Source organism: Lagopus muta, chromosome 8 (assembly GCF_023343835.1).
Source record: "Lagopus muta isolate bLagMut1 chromosome 8, bLagMut1 primary, whole genome shotgun sequence".
Classification (NCBI taxonomy): Eukaryota; Metazoa; Chordata; class Aves; order Galliformes; family Phasianidae; genus Lagopus; species Lagopus muta.
The window spans coordinates 30,146,349-30,171,237 of record NC_064440.1 but is presented as its reverse complement, the minus strand read 5'-3'; the positions used below and the strand labels follow the sequence as shown (position 1 = coordinate 30,171,237).

General features: G+C 36.0%; 1 protein-coding gene across 6 annotated transcripts in view; it reads right to left on the bottom strand.

The window, feature by feature from the left end:
* The window catches only part of TFPI (tissue factor pathway inhibitor), a 206,608-nt gene that overhangs the window by 114,534 nt on the left and 67,185 nt on the right, over nucleotides 1-24,889 (bottom strand). For all 6 annotated transcript variants that reach the window (XM_048953947.1, XM_048953946.1, XM_048953944.1 and 3 more), the window contains one exon: nucleotides 13,043-13,220. The gene's annotated coding sequence lies outside the window, so the exon portion shown is untranslated. The remainder of the gene's footprint in view (nucleotides 1-13,042; nucleotides 13,221-24,889) is intronic.

Here is a 24,889-nt window from a genome sequence, read left to right as displayed (position 1 = left end):
AACAATTTCAGGACATATTGGATTACTTTATTATTATGATTATTTAAAAGGTTCTTTACAATTACAGGTCAAAATACCATGATTCTTCTTTAATTAAAACTGCTATGACTGAAACATTTCCAAGTCGCTTTTTGTGGCTAAATACAGAATCTCAAAGATAAAAATCTTTTCTTCCTGAAGTGCAGCACTGACTTAGCACTTCAGGACTCCGAATTGCCATGGAGGCTAAACTTTAGTTTGCACATGCAGAGCAATCCAGAAAAGCCCTATGGCATGGGACTGCAACATTACTGGGGATCTAGATTTATTCAGTGCCCTAGGGATTCCTTCATTCCTCAACTGTTACAGACCTGGGGTTGCCTTTGAACAGTAATAATGCTGCTCTTGCCTAGCTGTGTGCAGATACTTTCTATGTGGATGCAATCCCTACCCTGAGTCGGGCCACAACCTTTTATCTCTGACTCAGCCAGTGAAGACAAAAAAATACAGGATTACTTTTTTTTTTTTTTAAATCACAAAGCAAACTTCTGACAATTATGATGAAAGCAACCTGGTTTTTCACTTGTATCAGTAGACTAGTAACAAATTTTGTTCCCACATAAACAAGTTAAACAGAAGGGACCTGTGGATTTATTTAGACTCAAGTTACAGCCACAAACATTGTTCTTCCCTCTGAAAGGGTTGCATTGCAGTGAGCTGACACTTAAGTACAAAAATGATCATAGCTTGCTTCTGCACAACCATTCAAATAGTAACATCCCACAGGAATCAAAGATTAATTGCACACCTTAGAAGAAAGGGGATTTCCAAATTAAGACTGCTGTGATTTACCAGTGAACAACTGCTGAGAAGGACACTTATCCTACATTACTGCAAAGCAAAGCCTCTTTTAAGGTTGTGTAATACCTTTCATTTTTCCAACCAGTGGCCTAAAACAGCTCGATGAAAAAAACAGCTTCCCAACCACTAGATGCAAGCAGATCAAGACTACAAGTTATTTTCATATTACCCTGTTGTGGTTCATTCCAAAATTCACACTTTAAAACATATGTAGAATTATACTATTGAGAACCCATTCCATGGCACATTTACCTTTTCCCATACACTTCTAAAATATTCCTTTAACTGTGTCATGTCAGTAACACTCCTGAGATTAAATTCAGGTTTGTTTTTTTTTTTGGGGAAGTGATTCACATTTCAATAACATAATTCATCTGCATTATTTACTATATAACACACAGAAAAAAAAATTAAGTCTAATAGATGACTGTAAGCTAACTATCGAGTTCTAATCAGAGAGAAGAAAGGCAGCCAAAAACAAAAGTAGACTTTGAAGTACCCACATTTGTTTTGTTTTCTTTTGAATTTGTTTTAATATATCCGCATGGATTTCAAGTACCATTTTCTCTCTTTAACCAAACCATTCTGTAATTAACAATTAAATTTAACTTGCAATATACTTTTCTGCTCTGTTGTATTGATGTCTTTCTAACCAACTCCACAGAGCAGCCTGGGTCTGCAGGGAAAAAAGGAGTCAAGTAGTAACAGCAGTAAGAGAAGTAAAATAATAAGTGTAAAAGATGTATAGAGCTATCTGTTGAAAGGGTATTTGAGAAGATTCATCCATCAAATCGATTCATTTACTGAAGTAAAGAAGGATTTACAAAGAGAGCTGGACTGGTTGGACTGATGAACTGAGGCCAGCGGCATGAAATTTAACAAGACCAAGTATCCGGTTCTGCACTTTGGTCACAACAACCTCATGCAACATTACAGGCTTGGGGCAGTGGCTAGAGGACTGTGCAGAGTGAGACAACTGGGGGATGTTGGTTGATGCTTGTAGTAGACTATAGCAGAACTTTCAAGAACAGTTTGTTATTGATAAGTAATTCTTAACAGCAAATGCATTTTAAAAATATTTCAATTAGTTATCCTCAGTATACAATAGCTATTCATTTTAATAATTCTCTTCAACACTAATGACAACTGAATTACTAAAATTTAATGACAAAAATATACATCAACACATAGTTTAAGACTCTGCCAAAGATCATGTAAAGATTCACAATATCAGTATTAAATTATCTATGCAGCTTTTTCAATGAAAATCTTAGTCTTTATTTTAGTCTCTATTTTGATTTTCTGAACAGTGTCACAGATGCAACTTGCACAACTGATAAATAAAGGAAAGATTATAATAAGGATTACAAAAAAGAAACTAAAAGAATATGAGAGAAAAAGTTGATATCATTCACAGTCTTACCTGGAACTTGTTTTTGACCTTATTTTCTTGGTATTTAATTCTTTATCATTACTATGCTGCATCAGCAACTTAAATTTATCACTGTCAGATTTTGAATAGCATCTAGAATGCAATTATGTGCCTCATGATACATTAACAACAACCAGAGAATTTGATATGCTGAACTGACCCTTTGGGGCTAGTACATGGACATGGCCTAATGAGAAAAAAAATAGTGCCTCATTTGTTCTAAACTAAGCCACTAGTAGTGCAAGTTTTCATTATATGTCTTGAACTTAAACACATGGATCCTCACTAATGCATAATTGTATGTCATGAACAATCTTACACTGTATAGCCCCACCTCTATACAGCATTTATCAAATAATATTTTATCCTTCCTATGCCCAATTTCCTTCTGTAAGAAAGGCCATAAAACACACCAGAAAGAGTAGGTTTGCCATATGAATGTGCAATAGCCCAGCTGTCAAATCCTGAAAAGTAACTATCAGCAGCATAATTCACCATTTACCTTCACTTGTATTCTGGAAACAAGAAAACGGGTTTTTCCTACTACATACTGTAGTTCATCTCAGAGAAAACTACAATTGAGGAAGTCTTGGAGAAATGAGATGTAATAACGACTCTGACGGGTGCAATTATACTAACACAACTAAGCTGATAAACCTATGCTATAGTAGCATCATGCAGTTCATTTGCTAGTTGTCTGATCAAGGAAGAATCAATCAATGGAAATAAACTAATCACTTAGAAAACACCCTACTGTTCAGTCCAGCTACATAAATCCCTCTTATGGTAAAGCAATAATTCCTTTGACCAGTTCTACTAAACGCTGCGAGATAGACGCTTTGTAATGTTACAAAGCTTCTCTGCCCTTCCTCATTACTCTCACCAATTTATCTGAATGGGATTTTTTTATAAGAGCAAAATATTAACTGTAAACTATCCCAAAGCATTCAACAGTCATTCAGCACTGGCTCAAGTTGCTTCCACAGCCACTGCAATCTCACAAATTTCAATTCCATTAAGAAATAATTAATGCAAAAGAATATTGCAGCACCTAATTAAGTCACATCAGTTGGAAGCATGGAGTAGTTTTATGTAATGAGATGGGAACAAGTTGTGGGTTTTCTTTGACTTTGAAATGCAGTATTTTCAGAAGAGCATTGAATTTCATTAGCTGTGTTCAAGAAATTTTCAAGGGACCTGGGATTCTTTTATACAGGGAATTGAGAGGAGACCTTGTTTCTCTTCACAATGATCTGAAAGGAACTTGTAGCAAGGTGGGGCTTGGCATCATCTTCCAGATGACTAGCAAAAGGATGAAATGTAACAGCTTCAACCTGTGTCAGTGGAGATTCAGATCAGATATCAGAGAACAGTTATTCTCCAAAAGAATGGTCAAGTACTGGAGCAGACTGCCCAGGGAGATGGTGGAGTCACTGTTCCCAGAGGCGTTCAAGAAATGTGTCAGTGTGACAACTTAAGGACATGGTTTAGTGGGCACAGTGGTGATGAGCCAATGGCTGGATCAGAAGATCACACTAGTCTTGTTCAACTTGAAAGATTTTGCAACCACACAAAAGAATCTAACTCCTGTTCATAACTATCTGAAGGATGGACATAAAATGGATGAGGCCAGGCTCTTTTCAGCAGTGTGCAGCAACAGGAAGAGGGTCCTGACAACTTGATTATTTTAAGTGATCAAAATTCACTCACAAATTCAAATGTACAAGCTCTACAGGGAAGAAGCTCTAAGCCTAAGAATTTAGCAATGATTTTTTTTTTTTTTTTTTAAGTATCTCAACCACACTGAAAGAACAATGCAACTTTTTTGGATATTCATTTACCCCATCTTATTTGTGCACTTAAAAGATATAATCAAAATTTAGTGAAACAGAATCTAATCTGCTCTCACAATTTCCCTCCCCCTGCATTACAGCATCAGGGATATTTGCATCAAGTCATAATTTAAATCCTTGGCAAAGACTGATCTTTACACAGGTTAGTTTTTCCTAATCTTACAAAAATATTAAAATAGTGCCATTTAAGCCATGTCTATCAATGTGATGGAAACTCTTCATTTCCTGTTTGGTTTTTCTTTTTTTGTTCCCACTTAGAACTGCAATCTTCTATAAAACTGCAAAAACTTATCCAAGAACTGTATATTTCTAAGCTGAACTACAGGTGGATTTTTATATAGCCAGCTTTCTTCTAACTGATGGCAAGTCCTTTACTACACCGCTCTCCCTCTTCCTCACCTCCAAGGCTAAAAATCCTAGAGTTACCTGGAATTACATAATCACGTGAGATAAAAGTCTTAAGTGGAGCTAAGGGTGTTACACAAATTAAACTGAACTGACAAAGAAAGGAAACTAACTGTTGAACAATATCACAGTTCCTCCTCCCTATAGCTTTACACCTCTATTGTTATTTCCTTTTGCATTATGACATATTAATAGATGCTTCAAAATTTAGACCGTGGTAGTTGAGCTCAATTCATACTGAGTTAGTGAGCTTTTGAAGAGAAGTGCACAACAAGTGTCCTTTTGCCATTAATAAAGCATTCAGAGTTATTAATGCAAGCGTTTTATTGCAAGTTGCTGACCAACAAATGTGTTGAGATTTATCTGGACATTTTGCAGTCTCATTTTGAATAGCAAAACAGATCTGTAGATAAGCATTTTGCCACATTCCCATTGGTTTAACCTAACAGAACACTTTGCTAAAGACAGTTGGTAACACAGTAGAATAGTAAATGGATACTGCCTGACATTGGTACATTTTACCTAATTTCCTAGTACAGACTGACACACTAGATAGATCTAAATATGCCTTTAGATTAAGACAATGGATTTGACCACTAAGTTCCCAATTGTTCTTTCTTCAGTGTCATAGCAATGTTAGCTCAAAGGATATAATCAAAAACTAACTGATGCGAATTCTGTTAATCATACTGAGATATTAATTTTTAGAATATGTAAAGTAGAAAATGAGACATTGAAGCATATTTAAAAGAACCACACTGCTATGATAGAGTCATTTCTGAATTAAATGGATATTTCTAGTAGCATTCCAAGGCTTGAATTTAACACAAAATAATTGGCTGATTCCCTTCAGGAGCAACTGATGGCAGATACATGATCTAGTGTTATCCTCTGCCAAAGGGTCTAAAAAAAAAAAAAAAAAAAAAAAGTGGGGGTGGATTTGTTGGTTTTCATTTGTTTTAATTCTCCTCACTCCAACCGCCTTCATCACTTAATTCCTCTGGACAATGAAAGATCATTTTACCTCACCAAGGCAAATGCTGAGTTATGCCTGACAAATCAATACCATTATTTTCTTAAGAATTCTTTGTAACAATTAACATAAAATAGAATTAAAAATTGCATAACTGATTTCCAACTAGACAAAAAGGCAAAAATTCTAAATTCCTAATTAAATCCTTACCATAGTGGATAGATACTTCTGTCTGATAAGTGTTACAGTGCTAGTAAAAAATAATTTATTTAAAAACAAAACCACCCAAAAAGCAGACACATCCAGCTTTCTGGATTAAGACAGACCAACACAGATAACATTGCCATGAGTGTTTGCTGTAGACAGTAATCAGAAACAAGATGTTGATGCAACTGACAGAAATCTCACATTACCAACCTCTCTTAACCATAAGAGAGACTTCAGTTGTTTTGGTATCTCTGGCTGACCTGAAAGCTTGAGTCTCCACCCTCTGGAGATTTCCAGAAGCTGGCTCAGAACATCTACAGCCCCAGCTCACTCTGCTTTGAGCACAGCAGTTGAACTAAGTGATCCCTTCCATCCTCAGTGATTCTGTCACCAACTACCACTGCTTCTCTTCTGGTTGATTTGGCAGCTTGGTCATTTCGGGACCACCTTGTCATGAATTTTCTCTACTTAATCATCTTCCTCTTAATCTCAGTAATGGTTTAAACAGTGTGTAGTACATAGCATAAAATAAACAGTTTCATTCACACTGGCTGGAGCTCTTTATATCAAGAGCTGAGGAGGCTTAACAAGATTTCAATTGAATAGACACTGGCTGCCTACAGGCACCTTATTCCTCCAGACATGCAATTGCACCGTATTAGTAACACACCTTTCTCTTGGCCTCCTTTTTTGTCCGGAGACCAGCAAATTAAAACTGTATAGGAATATTAGAAGTTGATCTGCTTTTAACAGTTCCCCGCACAAATCTGTATGAACAGATCACCTGAAGGGACCTTAAAAACAACACAATAAGCAAAGCTGACCTCAAGTTCCAAAATAATGGTTTGTAAGGCAAGCTGAATTGCACCCTAACCAATAAATATCAGCAGATAAAATATATTACTCCAGTAAACATGTCTAAGCATTGAATGCAGCAGCAAGCTGAGATGGTATTTAATCTAAGAAAAGATGATTAGTACTTCAGAAAGCCATAGAGGTTATGGAAGAGTCAAAACCAATCTTCAGTTATAGCAAAAAGAATACAAATGACACTTTTTGTTTTTATTATTTAAAAAAGACAGCACTCACATAGCCTGTGAGAACTTGCTTATTACAACTGTTCTTCACAGTGCATTTTAATGAGTTCTTACACTTGTTTTCAGTCATGCAGGGCTGCATAAGAAAAATCAGAAATCCAGCTCCAGCACACTTGCACAAATGGTTTTTACAGTAATCGGTAATAATTAAACATACTGACACTTCAGTCAGTGTATGTCAAAGTTTTTGCATGAGTTCCTCGATTTAATTTCAGAGACATCAGTAATAATCACTTCTGTAGCTTACATGTTTCACGGAGCATTCTTCAAGTTTGAAAATGTGCCTAAAGAACCCTCACTCATGCTTCCTCCTTTCCCCAATGCACAGAGACAAGTCAAACACTTGTTTGATTTCCCTATTAGCAAACTGACTCTGATAATCTAGCAGGGACCACAAGATCTTGCTGATCATTTCCAGTCACTAGAAGAGAAGAAGGCAGATGCAGAGTGGTTACCAGCTTGCACTTCACCTGCTTTAATTCACTTCAGCATTTAGCAAACAGACTGGCAAAAAAGAAAAGCAATTTCAGTACTGTGACCTTACAGAAAATATAGCAGTGATGGAACGACTTATGATAACACCAATATTGATCAGCACCAGCTTACTGTTACTCCTCAGTGCATTTAACAAAATGATAGAACTTGCGCACGTCCTTTTACTAACTGCCATTCTTGAAGTTATATTTTGAGTAATAGTCATAACAGATGAAAAATACAGTTTTACTTAAAAACTACGGAGTACTAATTTCTTAAAGTATCTCTAGATATTGCAAATATATTTTATATATACAGTAAAAATTAAAACAAATCTCATACAACAAGAAGGACTGTCAACTCATTTTTGGAGCTGAGAATTTTATATCTATTTCTGAAAATTTTATGCTTGAAACTTTTTTAATCTAAGTCTTCATCTTCTGTGTTTTCATCTATGTCCGTACCAAATCCTTCCTCAGCTCAGTATTAAATGTAAGAACAAAGAACCAACAAAAAATGCTTGCTTGTTGTTCAGTGAAAATAGGGAAGTATAGATTCTGAAAGGTGGTGCATCCGAGTCCTCATTTCTAGTCAGCCATCTCAATTTTAAGCACTATGCCTAACATTTTTTCTAATGCCCAAAAATATCAGATGGTGAACATCTCATGCAGCTCAGATTTTTTCATACAGCTTTAAAAGTTGCATTACATTGTGTTTCATTACAGCTACATTGCATTAGAAATAATAAAGCAGCACAGTTCTATGGAGGAATTTCTTGGAGTGGTTCTGATATGGCATGATTAAATGGAGTAGTCGTTACACTGTCATCAGCTCTAACACCGCACAGCACAACTGCCAATAAAGTTGACTAAATACTCTGTGAACAGTATTTCGGGAGGAGAGGCACACCTTCATTCTCAGCTACAACACCACATGTTAGATAAATCCAAATCTATCAAAAATAGCACGTCTACTCTGTCATCATATCTAAGCAGGTTACTGACAGACCAACTCAGCTGATATCCTTGCATGGAAGCTATGAAGTCTATTACTATTTTTTCCCTATCAAAATTCCAGTTTAGGATAAAATTAATCTCCTTTTATCAAATCATACCCTATTGGTGGAAACAAGAATTTAAGAGAATCACAGAACAAGGTAAATGTAAAGAATACATTTAATACAAATTCCTAAGGCATACACAAGATTCCCAGAAGAATCTCAAACTTATTTCTCCAATCTCAGACACTTTTCAAAGCAATTATAATTATGAAATCATCAGTATTTACCCAAAGAATCTTTTGAGCAATTCTTTGCCTTTCACTATTTCTTTGGCATTTAATCTTTGCAACCCACACAAAGTCATTACCCATCATTTGTATTACGCTCCTGCATTCCCTTAGCCTACCTTCATCAATATAGAACATCAGAAATAATACCTATGTCAAAATATGTATACAAACCACAGAACAAACAGAAAGGTTTTACATTCTTTTGGGTATTTTAATTATATCTACTGTCAGGATCTATCCTTCATACAAATTTATGAGCACATTCTTTGTAATAGGTTATATATATATATATATATTTAGTATATATAGTCTCTGCAGGAACTTGTTATGAGCTGTTCCAGTCAGAGTACAAGTGTCATTCTTTCAGCATACCCTATTTGCCTACCAATAATTTTTCACAAGAAAATCACAGGTCCCTTTTCATCACAGTATTAACATTTAGTATATGTTTGGACTCATGACTTGCAAGTTGCTTTTGTTTTTCTTAAATGTGAGATTATGATATTATTTGTGGAGTTCTTCACAGTGATGGCAGAGGAGAGTGCTTAAGAACTAGTCATACTTTTTCCTAAGTTTTTTTTTTTGCGCAACCAATTCACTGCAAGATTCCAAATGGATGCTGCCAGCTTGTGCTTGCTCTGAAGTTTTCTAAAACTGAGACTAAAACTCCTCCAGCCATACTACGGATGTCCAAGCTTCATCCTCTCTGGGCTAGACACCAGTAACCGCATCCTAAATATGTTCATTCAGTTATTTCAGTCAGAATGAACCTCCAAAGACCTGCTGTTTACTGGATTTGAACTAGTTTCTTTTGCCTCTAGTACATAGTTACACAAAACGTTTCATCTGGCAGACCTGAGTGGTTAGCAAATCTTTTAAAGGGGACCAAGTGTTAAAGCAGGACTGGGTCCCATTCTTCCTTTAAGTTATCAGTAGAGAACATATGCCCACAGGGCAAATAGATTCAGCCTACACAAGTATTATAGAGAAGTAAAACACTATGATAAATATACACAGCAGCACGCAGCTCTAGAGGTACAGAAGGAGATTAGCGGTCATTTTATTCTCAATATGGGAAAACATTAGTATGCTGAGGTACAGTGACTGTATTGAACACAGAATTGCATTTTAAACACATCAGATGAAATTGTCAAGCCTACCAATAAAACATTTCAATCCTTTCAGAGGAAGGAAGTTGAGTTGTAAAACTGCAGGTAGTTAAGTCTAAATTATTCAAATTTAAATGCATTTTGCAAGGATTGACTGCATTTATTTTCTGTGGACAATCTCAGCTTCTGTCAATTCAACTTGCATTCAAAATGCACCTTCATGTAAAATATATTGAGTATGAAGCATGTAATCTTAAGTAATTTAAGTTTTGTGAAGGTTGACTACATTAGTCATAAGCTATCCCAAAACACTAAATTCGATGGATTTTTTCCTCCCTGAAACTGAACTGCAATATTACTGAAATGGAACATTTGAGACAAAGTAGTCAAATTTTATAAATGATTTCTGCCACCATTTTGCACTTTGGCTAAATGAAACCTTCCAAATATCCCACATGCAATGTATGTAATACTTTTCTAAACTGAGAAGTTGAACTTCATTGAGGTTAAGTTGTAACTGTTTGTAAAGACAGTAATTACACATCTTCCAAACCAAACTGTGACTGTTCAAGGGAAATATGCCATTCATCCATTTTAACACACACATACAACATACTGCACAGGATGACATCACAAATATTATGACCATAAAAAACTTAAATACATTAGGGCAACCAAAACCAATTCCATCAGTAATTTTAACTATTTCAATAGCAGATTTGAGTCCGCAGTACAATTAAATAGTAAGTTATGTGCCATCCATCACTGTTCATTTCCCACATTCCCCTCTATGTATGCCTATAAGTCTATGCTGATTAAAGTGAATATTTGGTGAAATTCCTGCACCTAAGAGTTCAACCATCTAGCTGCACCAAACATTACTGTCATTTGTCACATTTATAGAAGTTTTATAAGCTACTATAAAAATAAAAAAGCAAAGATGATTGAATGAATATATAAATCAATGTTAAATTACCCACTTAATTTCTTTCATTTTGTTAAAAAAAAGTTTTAGTGACAGCCACACCTAAAAAAAAAATAATCACCTGATACTCTTTACAGAGGTGGATTTAACACTGCATGATGTTGCCAGCTCAAAATGATGAAAAAAACAAACCTCAACAAGGCCTGAATCTGTTTTCAAGCTTCATGTACCTCCAATGTCTTCCTATGAGCAGCTTTCCTCTATGGATAAAATTTCAGCCACTGCCTTTTACAAGCTTCAGGAATGGAATGAACTTGTTTTTCTTCTCTATAGCTGTGATTGTTGCAAGTCATCTCTCTCTATATAACATACTAGGACTTCTTTTGTTTTGGGTCATTTCCAGTTCTTTCCATTCAAAGTTTTATTTCAATCACTTTTAAAATACTTTGAAATCTATCGTGCAAGGCTTCAGTACATCTTGTATACAAGATCCTCCTGAGGAAACTACGGCAGCAGTACAAGCACCTTTTTTCTTTAGGTAACAGCTAGATTTTGTATTAACTTAAAGCACTGTACCAAGGCCAAAATTCGTGATGTGAACATCGCATGTCAGTTCTCACAGACTACTGCATTCACAACGCTCCTGGCTGCATTGTATGTAAATACAATTGCCTTGAAATTTCTAGTTCTCACAATCATACCTTAATCTGTATTTAAAAAAAAAAAAAAAAAAAAAGCCTTTTAACAGAAGCCATCACTCAGCTTTGAGTCTTCATTGCAAGACGCTTTATTGCAATTTAATTTTCTATTCTTGTGTTTTATTCATTTTCTGTCATTATCACCTTCACTTGTAACACCAACATTTTCTAAAGTCACCAGTCGACATGGACTCAAAGCACTTGCTTTTCCAGGTTTCCAGTCAATCTTCTATTAATGTAGTAATTTAAATAAGCCTCAGCAAAATGTAATAGGAGTTCCTCAACATTTGAGACTAAAAGATGCCAGATAAACCAGGCAAACCTGGAGCCTGGCACAGCTCTCAGTAAGGCCCAAATGGCCTGCTGCCATGCTATCATGGCTCTACTGCTCTGCCCCAGATGTGCAACTGCCACTGGGCACCAACCAAACATCTGCACATGATGAACGTCTAGATTGAACACAGGGCATGGGGAGGGTTCAGCCCAGCACTAATTCATGTGATAGCAAGTTTGGGGGTTTTGATACTAAGGCTGAACACAGCCCTGTGAACAGAGGAAAAGATGCAGCTGTGCTTTCCATTGTGATAAAGGAATTTGAGAATAGATTTCAATACTGAAAAAAACCCACAACATTTTTTTGGGTCATTTGCGGCTTCATTTCAATCAACATAAATGCATCAATTGAAAGTTTTCAAATGCATAAAATGGCAATCCAAATCATGATCATGTCTCTTCAACAAGTTTTTATAAGCCCTGTCTTACCAGAAATGAAGATCCTTCACTTTCCAATTCCAAACAGTTGCACTGCTTTTTGCCAGTACACACATTTCTAAACAGCTTTTTCAAGGATAAAGCACAGGAAGAGTAGAACTTAATCCAAAGTTCGACAAGCACCTTGAGAACTCACTGTGAATTGAAACCACTGCCATCAGACAAGCTGTGTATGTTACTTTCTGCAAAACAAGGTCACATATCCCTCTAGTTTAATGGTATTGTAGCCCTGTTTTGTATGTTTAAAAAAAAAGTATAAAAATTATCATATTGTCACTTACATAGATTAGCTATAGTATATATTTTATGAGGGCTACTCCAAAAGTAATGCATGCTATTTTATTTTATTGGAGCACAGCAGCAGAGGTGGATGTTAGCAGTATGGCAATAGATGTTGAACCTTCCCACCAATGCCCCCATTAGATTTAGTTTCCATGCAAAAGATGGCAGCAGAGAGGAAGTCAGACAAAATGGCTTCTGACGTGGAAGTGCGTATGAAGAAAAGGTACATCATACATCATTGAATTCCTCCATGCAGTAAAAATGGCATCCACTGACCTCCACTGATCATTTATAGAAACCAAACAATGGATACGATCAAAGTGAGGGATGAGTGGTGCATTTCAGCAGCAGTGACTATGGGTCATCTGCTCTAGTGTAGGTTATTACCAAAGTGCAGCACGCAGGTTCTTGCTCACAGCTACTGAAAAAGCATAGCTAATGGTGAAGACTGTTGCAAAAGAGTTTTGTAGCTCATAACTTGGTCTGTTAAATAGTGTTATTGCGCTCTTCGTATGTGTTCCATGAAAATAGTGAGGCATTACTTTTGAAGTAACCTTTCAGGATAATGGCCCTAAACAATTCTCTTCCCTGAATGCAGCCCAGGCAAGCCAAAAGCTTGAACTCACGTGACTGAAAGTGGTACTCCATTCTCACAGTGGAATTTATTAGATAGGCTTAGGACTTACCCGATTTGAAAGACTTCAGCAGCAGGAAACGCTTCCTTCGGTCATGTTCTCAGTTACACAGGTAAACCATTTCCTCAAGTACATAAACGTCAGGCAGGCTCTAATTAAAGCAGTTATCCAGTCTAGCCATAAAGAAATTGCTCAGTAGCTGCCATTTCACATCTTCCAAATTATTCTCCTAAAACAAACACAGAAATGATCATTAAAAAACATTCCATTTTCAGGGTAGGGTCAATATAGAACAGACATTCACATCACTTTTCATCTATGACATTTCAGGACATGATTCTAGTGCCATACTAGCAGCAGTAACAATCAACACATCTTGCCAACATACGCAATGTTGACTTCAAGTCTGAAATTATTCTCTTGTTCATCTTGAACTCTAGTTTAATTTTATCAATTAGGTTTTTGTAATTTACAGCCGTAATACATTTTCAATCACAAGCTTTTTACATGAATTTAAAAAACTTTTTTTTTTTCTTCAGTATTTTTAATTAATCTGTAGAGACTAGAGAAATGTTACAAGTGTTTTGATCCAATTTAAAAGCAGAGTACCCCCCAAAGCTTTCCTTTTTGGAATGGGGTTGAAGAGAATGAGAGCAAGTGCTGAGTTTTCAGATTTTAAGTTTTATAAGATAATCTGCTTGGCATCACCTGTGACTCAAAGTAGCCAGGTAAATTTTCCTTTCATTGATACCACTACTCTCAGTGTTATACACCAAGTAATGACAACTCTTCCTGTCCAATAACCTAACTTGCTGGTTGTCATACTGTTAAAGCTGCCTTTGCTATCACCTATAAAAATACATAAAATCAATGGGACAGATATTTCACTAAGAGATGCCAAAAGACAAAGCCAAAGCAAGTATTTTTTCCTGCCAAATATTTCAAACTTCAAGAGTGGAAAACTAAAGCAATGTAAAAGTAGGGATAAAATAAGACTACTGTATCTGTTACCCAAACCAAAATAAACATCATCAACAATATGTAACACATTAAGTACAAAATTTTCCTTAAACACGAACTATATTAAATACTGTTTTCTACTTTGACAGCAGCAGTGACTTGCCAAAACAGAAGAGCTTTTACTGTGCAATCTATAACAAAACTCAATCTGTTGGCAAATATCTTCCATTTTCCCTTTTTCTGAACCATTATTGTCAAATAACAGCATCTTCTCTTGCAGTTTATTAATGATTTGCAGTACTTCTTAGGACTGAACATTAAGTTCTGTTTGTTGTTTTTCTTCTTTGCTTTTGTTTTGTTTGTTGCTTTTACGTATTTTTATGTCTTTCCCCCCAGTCAATAGACAGAATTTTTTAAAAATCATTCAGCAAGTACAGGTACCAAAACTGCAAGGATAGCTTCATCTTTTCAACACAATAAGCCACAGCAACTACTTGAATTGAAACTTGCATTCATTTAGCTTCTCATTAACTCATTTATCACTTACATTATAGAATTAGTGCTATCTTTATTGCACTGCTCCCAGAAGTGGAAGCAATCTGAATAATCAGTCTTGAGGCAAGAGAGGGAAATTAATACCTTCCTTAAACACAGAATTATGCGTTGTTTAATAGCTTTTTTCTTTAAAAAAAAAAAAAAAAAATTATGGAATAAAGAAATGAATTCATTTATGACTTTTACATCTTAATTGCTTTTTATGCTGTCATTATATAAATTTCTTTTTTAGTGCACTTCAGTTTTATTATCTAACACAGTAATGCCCCAAAACATGACTTTGAGGGTATAAAGAAAAAAAAAATTTACAGAGATGAGAAAAAATGCCACTCAGACCTTCACTACTTGCTGGGTTTCATCATTTGTTTAACCAAATTAGTTAAAATGTTACTGATTTTCTTTTACTTGTTTCTAATTTCATTCTGAATTTGCTTTTACTGCTTGAGGGTAGACAGATCACCTGCATTTCATATCATCAAGTGATATCATTGCACGCAATCAGCTAAACAAAGGGACATTTTTCCTTTATATTAATAATCAACAACCCACGTGCTTAATATCTCCATAAATTAATAAGGGAAGTACTTCACATGCAGAAGCAAATAAGACAGCCAATTAGTTTTATTTTGTGGTGGTTTTTTTTTGTTGTTGATTTTTTATTAAATTTATTACCTTCCACTAAAGTCATATCCCTTTTCTTCTGCCTTTATTGGAGATGCCAAGGAGCTGCAGTATCTTCTGACACTGATAGATGGAAACGCTCAGCACCACATCCACATGCCTATTAATCTTCTAGTTTTCCCAACTGCAGATTTTTATGGTTTTCATTTTTGCACTGCTCATTCCTATTCATAGTTTAATGATCTATTTCCTTTAATTCCTAGAGTTAAGGTTCAATAAGCTCATTTTCTCTTCAAACTTGACCCAAGATTCTTTAAGATTCTCAAGATTTTCCTACATTCTTACTAAATAATAATTATTGTTTCAATAGAAGATACTTTAATATCTAGATCTATAAATAACAGCAGGAAGAAGAGCATTTTAAAAGCAGTTCAACACAACCTGGCCCAACAAACTGAAAAACCCAATTTCTTCTCTAAGCACACTGCTCAGCCCCCAGGACCATCTTCTGTTCCCTCAGAGCTGGAAAACAAATGCGAGCTCCATGAAGGGTTGTTGTACCTGATTTGCCCCTCCAAATAGTCTACAACATCTGGTAATGCATCTCTTGACCAAGGAAAATCTGCATTGCAGCTCTTGTATGCTCCAAGTGCTACCTCTGATTAATGTGAGGAACCACTTTTTCTACATACATTCCTATTTGACTTTACTAAATCACAGAGTTGCAGAGAATCCTTAGAGTTGGAAGGGACCTTTAAAAAGGCCATCTAGTCCAGCTGCCCCACAATAAACATGGACACCACAGCTAGATTAAGTTGGCCAGGGCCTTATCCAGTCTGGCCCTGTAAGCCTCCAGGGACAGGGCACCAACCACATCTCTGGGTAACCTCTTCCAGTGCCTCATCACTCTCACTGTATAAGAATTGTTTATATCTGACTTAAATCCACCTTCTTTAAGCTTGAAAAGAGATCACGTAAATCTATTACAGTCTGGCTCAGGCAAATGAGAAGGATGAAAGGCATGTTGTAATTACTGATTCTTGGCAGCCCCTACCTGGTCTCAACTTTATTAGTTATATTTATGATGGCAATGATCTTAAGTTCATACAAGCTACTGAAAGTACTATACCTAAGATGACCCTACCCTGAAAAGACTTGCAGTCTAAGCTGACATGGCATATACTGAGAGTTCCTTCATTCCCCTTATTTATTTATAAAGAGAATGAGTGGAAAAGCAACAGATGAAAATTTGAGGTAGATTTTGGAAATCAAGAGAAAAACAGAAGGTAAAAAATTACCAGACAAAAGGAGTGTTACCTTTTCTTTTGAATGGACAAAAGACAACAAACAATTCAGATGTGAAGAGACACAGGAAAGAACATATACAAGTAGCAATAAATAAAGTTTCATTAAAAGCACAGGAATTTTAACTCCACTCTCAATTCGTGCTCCAACTCATCCTACGCCTCCAGTGATAGTCATAGGGTATGTCTAGAAGATAATCTTCTTTGTAAAAATCTTCCTCTATGCCATCTGTCCTTTTTAAAGGAGAAATGTAGTAACAGATATTGGTTTATTCCAGTACTAAACAAGTTAAGCTAGCAGTGAAAATACCGCCTTAGAGTATTCAACATTTCCCAAGGACCTTATTATTAAGATAATAAAGGAGGAAGCATTCAAAAATGGCATAAGCAGTTTTGAAGATTGGGGAATCGTACAGATGAATGCTGAAATGGATTTAGTGGGGCATGAAACCACCAGCTCCAAATGGGAACATCCTGATCACATCATGTTCAGAAAGCATCAAATTAGAAGTGGGTGAGATTAGAGCAATTGACAGGCAGCAGCATTTTCAAAGTTTAAATCCAATTTTTCTCCACATGAAGCGATACTAAACTAGGAGTAAAATTAAGTCATGGTAGAATGAGATCGTGTGTAAAGGAATGTTAGAGCTAGTGCTTTTAAACAAATTGTTTTTAAAAAGCTAAGCAATGCAAAATTAAGGAAGTTAAACACATCCAAATAGACTTGAAGAATATAATTAACCTTGTTACAACGGTTAACACAAAGTAATTATGAAAGACCCAGATACTTTAGTCTCTGCACTTGCTTTCAGGCTTTGTATCAACACCTGATGCATAGTAATGATGTAGTGCTAAAACTAAGGTTTGAAAGTGATACAATGATTTTGATTCACAAGTAAATCCTGTTTGCTCTAAGCATTATAAACAACTATTCAAGTATTTTCCTTACTAGGAAATATTCCAGATATTCACTGTATTTTAATAGCAGATTCATAGATCCGTATACAGAATCTAATACAAGATTAATTTACCAGGTACTTGTTCAATTTGCACTACAGTTCCTCTGAGTTAGTTTACTTGGACAGCAAAGCACACTCCACACCAAAAAATGTCCTTTCTAGACAATGCTTTTGTACCAGAGCACAATGAACTACTTTTTTCCCAGAACACTTCTCTTACCTATTCCCTTCCCCTAGCTCTCCCAGCAGACAGTGATCAGTCAACAGCCTTCAAACCTGAAGACATGACCACGTGGGTACAGATCTTCCCTGACACAGGACTGTTCCTCTAGTATCTGAACTGAAAGAAATAGTATTTCACCTTACTTTCTAAAATTAAATCCAGTAATTGTCTATACTGGAAATGCAGAGTCACAACTTAAACAGGTGTTTGAGCACCAGCTGAGAAGGCAGGGCCAACCCAGGAGAACTCAGATACATGCAATGCACTGAGCAACCAGAAGGGCTGGAGCCAGGATCCACCCCTTCCCTGATCTCATGTAACAGCTGGCAGTGGAGATGTAAGTGTATCTTCTGGAGACCTCTGCCTACTGAAGGACCATAAGAGCCTTCCTAAGGTAAGCAGATCCTTTCCCTGTTTCTGCACCTACTGCTACTACATCTGAGCAGACTATCTCTAAGGTACCTTGCTACTCCTTCCATCTCATAACACTATTCTAAATCAGAAATTCCAGCCCCAAACGATGTCAGTCAATTGTGAAGAATTCCTTGGAAACCATCTTGCACATAATGCAGGAGTACAATCAGATCCTCAGCTAGAAACATGTCCTATCTCAAATTACATAACTGTATTGTGAACTGTCTTCTCACTGTCTAAGCAAAGATGTTATCTAAAGGCACTGCATTACATGAAAGCATTCCCACAGTTAATTTAACTGCAGAAATCTCAGTTTACTGAGAACGTATTCCCAATACTATTCTTTTCCTTCCCATACACCACACTGCCCAAACGTATCTTACACCCAGAGGACCACTGTCAATACTGTTTCTTGGAAATAAAGATCTGGCTTCAGGTCATTTGGATTCCAAGTTATGCTAGGAAGCAATCCATTCGGAAATGACTCAAGTTCTTAGGTGAGCAGAGTAGTTCTAGCAATACCCTTCTTCTCATCTTTGGCTAAGTAAATCTGCAAGTCCTGAGCACACATGCTCAGGGTGGCAACAACACCAGAAATACATGCAGGAGGGCTACTGAATCATGTTGTACATTGTTTACCTATCATAGCCTGCTGTTTTACTACCAAAGCACTCGTTTCAAGAGCAATTTTTGTTCCTTGTGCCCTCATGGTTAGCACTGGTCTAATTGAGGATTTAACTTCACAGATAGAAACAAGAAAAACAAATATCATGTAGGCTTCTTTCTTTCAGAACTTAATAAAGCTGCTGCATCTGTCTTATTCTGAGTATAAAGTCTCTTTTTCCATAATAACTCTGGATGAGAAAGCTGAGTAACTGGAATATGTTTTACTTCATATTTCTGATGCCACTTCAGTATTTTAAAGCATGTAGTGAATAACAATTAAATACAGATAGCTTATGGAATGGCTACAATTTGCAGTGAAACTTCAAGTTGTCCTTTGAAGCCGAACTGGAAGCTGTAAGATAGAATGCAGAATCCAAACAGCCTGAAGTAGTAGACATGTATATAGCAGCACCAGACACTGAGATTTATTGAATTCAACAGTTGTAGAAAAAAAAGTACTTGGGAAATGAAGCAGAATCTGAGGAGGAGGGCTGAAATTAGTTGTGAGAAGTAAAAGAAGAGTTTTTCCACACAAATTTTAAGTACTACCTCTTCTAAAAATACTGCAAGAGAGGAAAAGATTACAAGATTAGCATCACATTGAAGTAATTATACAGTCTACATCCAGACAGTCTCTGTTCTTAACAGCACTTGTGCTGATTAACTGGTACAAGAAATTGCAATTGAGCATCAGTATTCCTCAGCCAGGTTCCATAAAATTGGCAGGGAAAAGGGCAGGCAGTTGAGCTGATTGATCACAATCATATTTGATCAGAGGCAATCCTGAGTAACTTTTTCACCTTATTTTATACTAGTTAGTATTAAGTTAAACTGAAAATAATAGACATGAATTGAGCATTTTATTCCCAGAGCAGTAAGAATTCACCTATCACCTATAAAGCTCATTCCTTATCTCATGGGCTTCAATTGCAGCATCGCCTGCTTAATGAACACTAATTATTCAAAATTATGAAGGGAAAAGTACTCAGTATGCAATCCTCCTTTCACATCTAATCAGACTGTATAGCAACAGTCTAACAGAATGTAAACGAAGAGGCAATTATACATAAACTTGAAAGCAATAGTGCTACTAGCTTTATCTGTTGGACTGATTATATTGATTTCTCTATGAGAAAAACAGCCTCAGAGCTTGAAAAATATCCTTAGAACTCATGTTTAATAAAAATGCAATTATTGCTTCCAAGTAAAAGATTTTCAGCTTGCGCATAAGAAATAGAAATACATCTGCATGAAATGTTTTTCTCAGCACTACAAACTGAACATTTGCAAGTATCAGTTGTTATATTCTTAAGCAAGCATGACTTAAAAACCAAAATTGTTCAGTTACTATGAATTAAGAGAACAGCTACGTCAACACCAATTGAAAAGTATCAGAACGCCCCTTCCCCTTGTACTCCGCACACAATTATATGCAATGCTGGGTAGATGAAAACATTTGTCCATCAGTACCAAGATGTTACTTTCATTTTAGCAATGAAGAGCTTTTACTACATATGATAATTATATTAGAATCACAGAATCATTTGAATTATAAGAGACTCTTAAAAGCCACGTAGTCCAACTCCCCTGCAGTCAACAGGGACATCTACAGCTAGGTCAGGTGCTCAGAGCCTCATCCAGTCTGACCTGGAAAATCTCTAAAGACAGGGCATCCAGCACCTCCCTGGGCAGCCTGTGCCCATGCTTTAGCACTATAATAATTGTAATTTAAAATATATATATATATATTTTCCTTATTTCCAGATGAAATTGCTCCTCTTTTAGTTTGAAACCCTTTCCCCTTGTCCTGTCAAAATAGACAGTGGTAAACTATCTGTCCTCTTCCTTCCTATAGCCCTTCTTCAGATACTGCAAGGCTGCTCTCAGGTCTCCCAGCAGCCTTCTTTTCTCCAAACTGCACACCACTGGCTTTCTCAGCCTGTAATACAGTATTCCAACATAGTACATCCTTAACATATCACAGAATTAATATTGGCAGTACAAAACCACCAGAATTTTTCAAAATGCAATGCCTTCACCTGTTTTCTTTGACACTTTACAGTAGCTCAGATTTCAAGTCTCTAATTTTGACTAATAATATTTCTGCATTTGAAACATTTTCAGGAATGTCAACATAATAACAGCTGGAATTTAATCATTTCATACTAGCAATTGCAAGACTTGGATTTGACATTTTTTCTTTTATTTTCTATCATTTCAGCGACATTCTCTGCCAGCAAATCTTCTGGCTTTCTGTATAACCACTCATTACATGCATTTCTTCTACACGCCACAAGCATAAGTAAGCTACCAATGTACTATTTTTCACCAACTCACCAATTTTAGAGTGTAATTTACTGTACTGGTTGGGGAATCGATTAATTTAAGCATTCTACATAACTAAGTTGCAAAACTATCACAGAGAGGAATAGTAGTTACCGCATTTAGTTTCAAAGCGCTACAGACTGTGATTTAAAGGCATATTTGAAATGGAATGATATAATAAAACCTTGAGGAAGCATTCAGCTCCATCTTACAGTATCCCAGAAAGGGGTTAAGAGGCCATGGAAATAAATGTTTTCTTAAATAGGAGAACCTGTGAGTGTGTGGTTATGACCTTTTGAGGCTGTGGAGAAATGGGCAAAAAAAAAAAAAAAAAAAAAAAAAAAAAAAAAGGGTTGTTGGTCAATTAAGACAGAAGTCAGGACTTTCAAAACTGGTACGTGGAATAATTAAAAATGAAGGCATAATACACATCTAACACCGATTAAGAAGTCAGAAAAATCATTGTACAACAACCGATGGTATTAAAATTGAAATTAAATTCTTACAGACATATAAAGAGATGTGATTCAAGAGAACTTATTATCAAGAGAACAAATAGCTCCTTCTATTTCTTCAAAAATAAAAGGTGCTAAACACTGCAGTTCTTAGACTTTGTCCTTATGGTTTTTATCTCTGGCAACTTCTCACAGTTAGCTTTAACATGCCCAATTTATATATCTAATAATTGCTTATAGCTAATCTGCACCAAGATTAAATGACAATTTATGGTTACCAATGCTCTAGTGCTTCATTAGGATGTGCAGACATCTTTCCTGACAAAAAACATAGAAGAGAAATCTAACAAGATATTGTTCTTCTCCTAAGGAATATTCAGCCTGAATTTTTAAATTACTTGTTTCAGAAACCATAAATAAGAGCTGAAATTGTTTCTTTACATACACATTTTCTAAAATAGTAATTTCTGGAGTCAAATGGAAAAAGATTACTTGATACGTGCTTCGCATTGAATGAATAGAGTCATTTCCTCTCTGCTAGGCTGGAGTTCATCTAACAAAAGCCATCTGAGCCCAATTCACATGCTCAGATATCAGAGCATCTTACTGCTCACTCAAAAAGCAATGACTAGCCACAGAGTGGAAAGTTCCTAAATCATCTTCATCTCTTGAAGCTGCACTCTTTTTTTCTTGTGGAAAGCCTGGAAATGACTGCCTGCTTCGCTCATCCTGCCATCCTGAATTTTCCCCAGACACCTGTTGTTGGTACCTGTCCAACTGGATGTTGGGCAAAACAGACCTACTATGATTCCTGTCACATGACTGATCACTCAGCTCAATTTCTGTTGGCTTTGAAATACTAATTTCAACTTGGCCATTTAACACTTGTTTCTAGACTACTGCTGTAGAAGAAATTCGACTTCCAGAATTTGACTAATTTTGCAGAAATAAAATTCGAAACAATGCTTCCATTCAATTATTGTCTGACCTCGCTCTGAAGAGAAAATCTTGCTACTGATGGAGAAATGTTGGCACTTCTGCACTACATTCTTCAGTTAATCTCTATTACACAGTCCTCCGAGTTCCTTCAATCAGAGTAGTTTTGTTTATTTGATAATATTTTTATATTTGTAACAGAAGCTGCTCTTCTGTTTGGCTAGTGCTCTCCTCATGGAATTAGCCTTCTTTTCTTACTGTTCCCCATTTTCTTTTTTCAACTGTGCTTACTCCTAATAAACATTTGCAAAGCAGCTTTTCCTGAGAGTACTGTCAGATATTTAAACCTAAGTAGCCTGTCCCTGAAAAATACAGAGGATGCTTTTCTGGAAGCTATCCTCAGAAGGGCTGTATTAATGCAGAAGTAAATTCAGGCTCTAAAAGAAACTATTTATCTTCTCTTTTCCTACAGCACCGGTGTCATTACAGCTTAGTATCTCACTGAACAAACATGTCTAAGCAAATGAGAAAATACTTAACTGGGTAAATTGCACATAGCACTTTAACACATCATTCAAGCATACTCTATCTCATAGCTGAAGAGTTCCATAGATAAGATTTGGTTTGTAGTCCATACTGTTTCTTTATTTCGTTACCTACATTTATTATTTGACAAAATATTTATTTATTTTTAAATAAATAATTTTTTAAATAAAAATTTATTTATTATTTGACAAAACTGATTCATTTTTGAAAAAAACTAATTTTTTATCTACCTTTCAAATCATATAATATCTATAGAATAAGATTGGCGGTTAACCTGGTATCAAGGCTCGACAGGATTTATCCAGAACTCAATTATGACAACACCTGCTTTACTAGCAACACAAATCAAGAAGCTTGTGAAGGAGTTGAAGAAAAAAACAGTACTGTTCTGTGCATCCAATTTCCAGACACTGCCAGAGTAAAAACTCTAAGCAGTTCATGTTAAACCAATATTTTGCAAAAGAAAAAATTCTGTTCTTTTCCAACCAGATACAGAAACAGATCAGAAAAACAAGTCTTCAGGCTTTTATTACCACAGACTTAAGAAAATGGAGAAAAGGTAAATGATGTTCAAGATGGCTGTATAAAACAGATGTTTAGTGATATGTAATGGTCAGATCTTATCTATCAGAACAGTAGTGGTTAACTCATCAATTGGCTTAGAAGTGACAGACTACTTCATTATTGGTATTTTCACTATCACACACCACACAGCTCTTATGGTTTCAGCAGTGTTTAAACCTAAGAATTTTTTTAGAATTTTCAAATGCAGAAAACACTGCATTCAACACAACTGAGCACTTAACTCAGGACTGAATATAGACTTCTCAACCCATACAGAGTGCTGACAGCAGTTACAGGAAGATAAAACTGTAGCACAGGAAGCAAGTTTCTTCAGGCATGTTTTTGTGACCTAGAAAGTCACCTCTTACTTCTATGTAACAGCCTCAGTGCTTGCTCCTATATGGTGTAATGACACAAAGTATTTTTTGTTAGTTTTCTTACACCTCTTTCCTATCCCCATTCTCAGGTTCTTTCTTTTACCTGGCCATGAAGTACACTATAGTGCCCTCAGCATATAGTGGTCATACAAGCAAACAGAAGACTTTCATAGAAGCAAACACCCAGCACCAAGAAACTTTAGTATTGTTAAGTTCTATGAAACAGCTGGAAAACTTTCCTAATTATGAGCTACCAAATTATGTCTTATTTAAGCATATATATATATATTTTTTTCTCTCCATACTGGCCCTGTGAAGGCTCATCAGATAACAGGCAACAGTGAAATTCTATTACTCTCAAAACGACTGCAGCTTTGTGCCCAGTTTAGAAGTCACTTACAGGGATTGAAATTATCATACACAGAATACTTTGTGAAAGATTACAGCTTTGTCTTGAATTTCATTTTTAAGTTTCACTGATGAAGCTGCATCCTTTTAAATCACACATACTCATAATTTCAAGGATATTCTACGGAAGTTTTTTTTTTAAATCAGTTCAACTCATAGGATTCATGAGTTTCTGATGACACTGGCTGCACTAACACTGGAATAATAGCAGGACTTAGTTGCCACTGCTTTCACAACTGTCAATGTCTGCACAAGACCATCCAGTCACTGTACAATATGGCTTTGGCACCTAAAATGTGATTTAATTACTTCATTCCTTCCTAACTGATCTAGAATTTATCCTCAGCTTAAGATACACAAACATAATTAGAGAAGTTTAGGATAACTGCAGTGCAAATACTGTTAGTGCTAGACTGGCCATGGAAAACTGCCTAATGTCCTGCCAGCTTTCAAAAACACATACCTTCGACTTTCAACTGCAGAGGTGGAGCTACAGAGCAGAATTCCAGTAGCACAAGACATGCCTCAAAACAGTAACCAAGTTGCATTCTGAGAGACATGAAACACACTGGTTGAAAAAATGCT